Raw genomic sequence first — 7,934 nt, forward strand, 5'->3', positions numbered from 1 at the left:
GATCTGCTTAACATATTGTTCTTTTGTCAATATTTATTTCAAAACAAAATCATATTTAAGGATGAAAGGCTTGGTTATGTGGTGAGATTGCTGAGATTGTTTTCTCTAGCACGGAGACAGTTGTCAGCTGATTTAATACAGGTGTTCAAAATCATGAGCGATAGAGTAACAAAGGAGAACCAGTGGCAGGTCAGTAACCAGACAAAACAGATTTTAAGCTAATTGGCAAAATAACCAGAAGTAACATGGGGAGATTTTTTTTTACAACTGCAAATTGTTGAGATCTGGAATTCGCTGCCTGAAAGACTGAAGGAAACAGATTCGATAGTAACTTTCAAAAGAGGATTGGATAAATACTTCAAAAGCAAAAATCTGCAAGGCTGTTGGAAAAGATCAGGCGAGTGGAACTAATTGTATTCATTATGAAAAGAAACTTGCAAGGGAATCAAAATCCACCCAAGAAATTTTACAATTACATTAGGAAAAAGAGGGTGCTCAGGACCAGTGTGGGTCCAGTGAAAACTAATAACAGTGATATTGTCAATGAAAATAAGGAAATAGAGGACATGCTGCATAATAATTTAGTGACACTATTACAGTAGAGGAAAAGGTCAGAGTACCAGACATCTCAAGAAAACTAACATTGATTCAGGGGACTCACCAAAATTAATGTAAACAAACTAACAGTCATGGGGAAAAGATTGCCACTAAGTAGTGACAAATCCCCAGGATCAATTAGTTGTCATCCCAAGATTTCAAAGGATGGAAATGTGACTGTTACAGATGCCTCAACTGTAATCATCCAAAGTTTTCTCAATTGAGGATTTGTTCTTTTAGATTGAAAAATTGTGCATGTCACTCTGCTATTTCAGAATGATGGAAGGAGAAAAAACAGAAAATTATGGAGCAGTTAGCTGAACATCTGATGTCAGGAAATTACTAGAATCTCTAATTAATAATAGAATGATTAAACACCTTGAAAATTTTCAGCTAATCAGAGAGATCTAGCGTGGATTTTTAAATGGTAGGTCACACCTAACGAAGCAGATTGAATTTTTTGGAGAGTGATTAAAGTAGTGGACATGATGATGTCTCTGGATATTGTATCCAATGCCTTCTGGAAGTCCCTTGTAAGAACACAAGAGATAGGAGTAGACCATTCGGGCCCCTTGAGCCTACTCCACATTCAATATGATCGTGGCTGATCTTGGGTTTCAACTCCACTTTCCCACTCTCTCCCCATATCCCCTGATTCCATGAGAGACCAAAAATCTCTCTTATCTCAACCTTAAATCTATTTGACAATGAAGCATCCACAACCCCCTGGGGCAAAGAATTCCAAAGATTCACAACTCACCAAAATTAATGTAATGAATGAAGAAATTTCTCCTCTCAATCCTAAATGATCAGCCCCTTATCCTGAGGCTGTGTCCCCGTGTTTTAGATTCCCCGACCAATGGAAACAACCTCTCAGCGTTCACCCTATCAAATTACTTCAGCATCTTCTATGTTTCAATGAGATCACCTCTCAATTCTTCTAAACTCCAGAGAATATAGGTCCAATCTACTCAGCCTCTCATCATAGGAAAACCCACATCCCAGGGACCAAATAGATCAATAGACTGTTGGCTAAAGCTGAAGCTCAAGTAATTGAAGGAAAATTATTAGGAAATTAGCTGAACAGCAGGTGATAGAGAGTAGAGATAATGGGCAGGTACACTAATTGGCAGCTTATGACTAATGGTGTTCCACAAGGTTCTGTGTTGGTCCCTCAACTATGCACTTTATGTATTAAGGACTTAGATAATGGGATAGAAAGGCACATAGGCAAATTTGCCAATGACACAAAGATAGGTGGAATATGTAATCAGTGTAGATGGAAGCCTAAGATTACAAAAAGATATTGATAGATTAAGTGAATGGGCAAAACTGTGACAAATGGATTTCAATTTAGGAAAATGTCAGATCATCCACTTTGGACCTCAAAAGGATAGAACAGGACACTTTCTAAATGTTAAAATGAGAAACAGTGGGGATTCAAAGAGGCTTTGGGAGGTCATACACAGGTATAAAAAATAATCAAAATGGCTGATGAAATGGTCTTTCTACCTCGAGGACTAGAATACACAGGGGGTGGAAGTCATGCTTCAGTTACACAAAACCCTAGGAAGACCACACCTGGAGTTACGTTGAGCAGCTCTGGGCACCACACCTTAGAAAGGAATATATTGGAGTGAGAGCAGCATAGATTTACTAGAATGATAACTGGACACCAAAGGTTAAATTATGAGGAGAGATTGCAGAAGCTAGTGTTGAATTTCCTTGAATTGGGAAGTCTAGGAAGTGATTTTCTTGAAGTTTGCAAGATATTAAAGCGAACTGATAAAGTAGCTAAAGAGAAACTATTTACACTATTGGGGAGTCTAGGACTAGGAGACATAGGCTCATGGTTTCTGAGCTCCAGGGTAGTGGATCTGGGGGGGCTACCCACTGATGTGCTGGGAAACCGTCCCCCTCCCCGAAGTTCCCAGGTAGGGACTGGACAGCAATTGCCCCACAAGTTCAAACTTCCAATGAGCAATTGCCCTGCACTGGGAACCATTGGAAATGTGATTTGAATCACAAACTTCGGACAATTCTGACTGTCTTACTGCAATAGTTACCCAGAAACAGTTAGAAAAATTAAAACTGCTTCTAGCTTCCGGGTAGCTATTGTAATCACCTCCCCAACCCAGCACGGGACATCCAACTACCCCTCCACTCCCACGCTGCACAGCCCTGAACCTACACCACGCATATCCCTGCCGCCCCCCCAACTCCCACAGGACCCCTGACCTCCACAGACCCACATGGGACCTCGCAACTACACCCAACCACCCGACCCATTCCCCCACTGACCACCTGACTCACCCACTCCCCACTGACCACCTGACTCATCCACTCCCCACTTACTACCTGATCCACCCCTCCCCACCACACCCCCCCACCCCCCGCCCCCGGAACACACAGCCCACCCCTTACTGACCCACCACAGACAGCACCAACCCCCCAACTGATCCCTTGACCCACAGCGCCCCCACAGACCACCTGACACACCCACTGACCACCAGGCCCACCCCCCACTGACCACCCAACCTACCCCCCCCCCCCCACCCATGACCACTTGGCTGCCTGACCCCCTAACTGACTACCTCACCACCCACCCTACCAAACCTGCTCCAACCACTTACCTTATACACTTACCTTCTCCCTGGCTTCTCAGTGGTCGAACCTTTAAACTCACCTCCTTTACGTCAGCTAAAGCTGTGAAAGGGGACATCGCAAACTTACCTTCAACTGAACTATAGGCCTTGGGAACCCGCTGGGCTACACAGATCTTGACTGGCCTGTGTCGGAAGGTCAGGCATGATAGAAGCGGCTGGATTTCAAACTAAGTAGCTATGCGCGCAGTGGCAATCCAACTCAATTGCTGCTCCAGCGGAAATTATGGGCCATAGTTTAAAAATTAGAGCCAAAAATTTCAGGTGTGAAATTAGGGAACACTTCTACACACAGACGGAGGTAAATGTTTGGGAGTCACTTCCGCAAAAGACAATTGATGCTAGATTGTAAATTTATACCTGAGATTGATAGATTTTTGTCAGCAAAAAAAAATAAGAGATGGGCAGCAAAGGCACTAGTGGAGTTAAATTGCAGATCAACCATGATCTCATTGAATGGTGGAACAGATTCAAGGGGCTAAATGGCCTCCTTCTGTTCCTATTTTCTGAAGTTAATAGGCCTTTCAAAGAGACAGCACAGGTACAATTGACCAAAAATTCTTTGTCCATGGATTTTTTTCATTCGTTCATGGGATGTGGGCGTATCTGGCTAGGCCAGCATTTATTGCCCATCCCTAAATGCCCTTCAGAAGGTGGTGGTGAGCAGCCTCTTGACCCGCTGCAGTCCATGTGGTGTACACCCACAGTGCTGTTAGGAAGGGAGTTCCAGGATTTTGACCCAGTGACAGTGAAGGAATGGTGATATATTTCCAAGTCAGGATGGTGAGTGGTTTGGAGAGGATCTTCCAGATTTTCCCATGTGTCTGCTGTTCTTGTCCTTCTAGATGGTAGTGGTTGTAGGTTTGGAAGGTGGTGTCAAAGGAGCCTGGTGAGTTCCTGCAGTGCATCTTGTTGATGGTACACACTGCTGCTACTGTGCCAGCAGTGGAGGGAGTAAATGTTTGTGGGTGTGGTGCCAATCAAGTGGGCTGCTTTGTCCTAGATGGTATCAAGCTTCTTAAATGTTGTGGGAGCTGCACTCATCCAGGCAAGTGGAGAGAATTCCATCACACTCCTGACTTGTGCCTTGTGGATGGTGGACAGGCTTTGGGGAGTGAGGAGCTGAGTTACTTGCTGCAGGATTCCCAGCCTCTGACCTGCTCTTGTAACCACAATATTTAAATGGCTGATCGAGTCAGTTTCTGGTCAATGGTAACCCCTAGGATGTTGATAGTGTGGGATTCAGTGATGGTAATGCCATTGAAGGTCAAGGAGCGATAGCTAGATTCTCTCTCATTGGAGATGGTCGTTGCCTGGCACTTCTGTGATGTGAATGTTACTTGCCACTTGTCAGCTCAAGCCTGGATATTGTCCAGGTTTTACTGTATTTGGACTACTTCAGTGTCGGAGGAGTTGTTGTGAATGGTGCTGAACATTGTGCAATCATCAGCGAACATCCACACTTCTGACCTTATGATGGAAGGAAGGTCATTGATGAAGCAGCTGAAGATTATTGGGCCTAGTACACTACCTTGAGGAACTCCTGCTGTGATGTCCTGGAGCTGAGATGACTGTCCTCCAACAACCACCGCCATCCTCCTTTGTGCTAAGTATGACCCCAACCAGTGGAGAGTTTTCCCCCTGATTCCCATTGACTCCAGTTTTGCTAGGGCTCCTTGATGCCACACTTGGTCAAATGTTGCCTTGATGTCAAGGGCAGTCACTTTCACCTCACCTCTGGAGTTCAGCTCTTTTGTCCATGTTTGAACCAAGGCTGTAATGAGGTCAGGAGCTGAGTGGCCCTGGCAGAACCCAAACTGAGCGTCAGTGGGCAGGTTATTGCTAAGCAAGTGCCACTTGATAGCACTGTTGATGACCCCTTCCATTACTTTACTGATGATCCAGAGTAGACTGATAGTGCGTTAATTGGCCTGGTTGGATTTGTCCTGCTTTGTGTGTACAGGACATACATGGGCAATTTTCCACATAGCCAGGTAGATGCCAGTGTTGTAGCTGTACTTGCATTTGGCTAGAGACATGGCAAATTCTAGAGCACAAGTCTTCAGTACTATTGCCGGAATATTGTCAGGGCCCATAGCCTTCGCAGTATCCAGTGCCTTCAGCCGTTTCTCGATATCATGTGGAGTGAATCAAATTGGCTGAAGACTCGCATCTGTGGTGATGGGGACCTCCGGAGGAGGAGGCTGAGATGGATCATCCATTCAATACTTCTGGCTGAAGATTATAGCAAATGCTTCAGCCTGATCTTTTACACTGATGTGCTGGGCAAGGTTGTCTATTTGTCCACAAGATGCGAAAGGGAACAAATAAATTCTAACGAGGTCCTGCCAAAGTTTAACCTTAGACCGGGTTCCCTCCACCACTACCTACCACACCCCCCCCGACCCCACATCTTCCCCTTCCCCCAGTACCCTCCCTGCAAATGTCAGGACCATACAACTTTACGCCAACTCTGCACTCCTGCCAAACCCAGTTGCGAATTGTGATGAACAATTAAACAACTCACTGGAGAAGGGGGCTCCACAAATTTCCACTTTAGCATTTTTGTTTATGCTTTAATCTCTTTTGCTTGCTTCTCTCTCCAATCACTTCAACACCCTTTTCTTTCTCCTTTTGGGTTGGGGTTTGGTGGGTGGCACAGCAGCTAAAAGACCCATCATTGGCTGCAGGCTGCATTTCGTCAGTGTTACAGTAAAAATTAACCACTCGGCGCCCTTCCCTAAATCATTTATGCTTCCTCCACCCACATGTTCCCACTGCATTCCCTATCCACCACGTCCATTATCTTCTCTTTCTTTCAGTCCCTTAAACTCATTAATACTGTCAGCTCACTTCATTGTTCTTTCCTTCTCTCTTGCTTTTCTGTCACTCAGCCCACCACCCCGTCCCAAGGGGATGGTAAAAGGCCAAACTTTCCTCATTCCCCACCTGGTTTTCCCTTCCCCCTCAAGGCCACTTTGTTTGCTATCAAAATTAAACTTAAAAAATGAGGATTAAAATGAGGAAGGCCTGAGGCTTTGCCTCACTGGAGTTAGTAATTAAAATATCCACCTCACATTATAAGCAATTAGCACTTGGCTTTTCTAATTTTCAACAAAACATTAGATAATCTGCTTCAAAATACTTGTTTCTTTACTATAACGTTAAATTATGAGCATGAAAAGGGAGGCATTTTGTGTCTCAGCCCTCTCCCTGACTCCAGTCATCCTCTCTCTCCACAACTTACTACACAATCTGAGGTTCAAATACAAAACAAAAGCTCCTACACCATTGTGTTCTCTGCTCCACATGTGCAGAGGCACACAGTTTATTAAAAACACAAAAACTAAATTTTACTCTAATGTAATGAAATTTGTCTCTCCTTTTTTAAAAAAAATGCTGAGTAGAATTCAACGAGTGCAAAAAACTGTGGCAGAGGGAGATCAATGTGGGAAAGTGTCAGGTCATTCAACTTGGATCTGAATCAGACTAAATCAGGAGTATTTCATAAATGTTGAGAAACTAGGAATTGAGTAGCAGCAGAGACATTTAGGGGTCCAAGTACAAGGAGTCCAAGTAAATCACTTTATGCTAGTACATCAGTGCAAAAAAATGTAAAAGGCCAATGCTTTATTATGTTTTCCTTTCATTTCAATCACTTTTATTTCTCTTCTATTTTAATGGTACTGTCCTCTTGTCAATTCATCTCAATATGAAATTCTTACAACCAAGGATTTTAAAAATTCTTTCATGGCATGTGAGATTCGCTGGAAAGGACATCATTTGTTGCCCAGCCCTATTCATTAGAAAACTTTAAATATCACCCATTTGCTGTTTAAAGAAAACAAATCATATGGTTCGTTTCCTGAACCATAAGCTGTACCCGTACAGAGAAACCCATTCACCTGCCTCAGGTCAAACCTCTATTGAGGTTACCCCTTCCTTTAGCCCAGAGCTCACCTCGGTTTTTATAGTTTGTCTGCGCTCTCTCCAGTTAACTTCTCAGACCTCATCTTGTCATTAAGACCCAGCTCCTCTTCCCTTGATCCCATTAAACTGCTGACCAACCAACTAACCAACACTCTCGTCAGGCAGGCTTCCAGCTTTTCAACTTCTGGCATCAATCCCAGCCTCAAAAAATCTCTCCAATCAAGTAACCATCCCTTAACCAATGTCACAAATTATATCATCAGTGACTGTGCTGCATTATTATTTTTCAAATCACTCTGCCACACTTTGACACATCTGTCCAGCCTCATGGGGCAGTACTGATTCATTCCACTTTGACTTATCACCACTCTCTACACTTGCTGCTAATTCCTTTCCCCTCCCAGTCACTATCTCAGATTGAACTGAACTCTTCCAACTCAGCAGGCTGTCTGTCCCTGTGCTGAGCTTCTGGCCACATATCAACTTCATTACCGACCCCCTACTTCCACCTCAGAATATTGCCTGTCTCCATTTTTTCCTCAGCTCATCTGCGAGTGGAATCCATAGCCATGTTTTTGTTAACTCTATACTTGACTATTCTAATGCTCTCCTTGCTAACCTGCCACCTCACACCTTCCATAAACTTCAGATAATCCTAAATTCTGCTGGTTGCATCCTAACTCACACCAAGTCCCATTCACTCATTACATCTATGCTTGCTGACCTACATTGGTTCCTGTCCCT

Source organism: Carcharodon carcharias, chromosome 26 (genome assembly GCF_017639515.1).
Source record: "Carcharodon carcharias isolate sCarCar2 chromosome 26, sCarCar2.pri, whole genome shotgun sequence".
Classification (NCBI taxonomy): Eukaryota; Metazoa; Chordata; class Chondrichthyes; order Lamniformes; family Lamnidae; genus Carcharodon; species Carcharodon carcharias.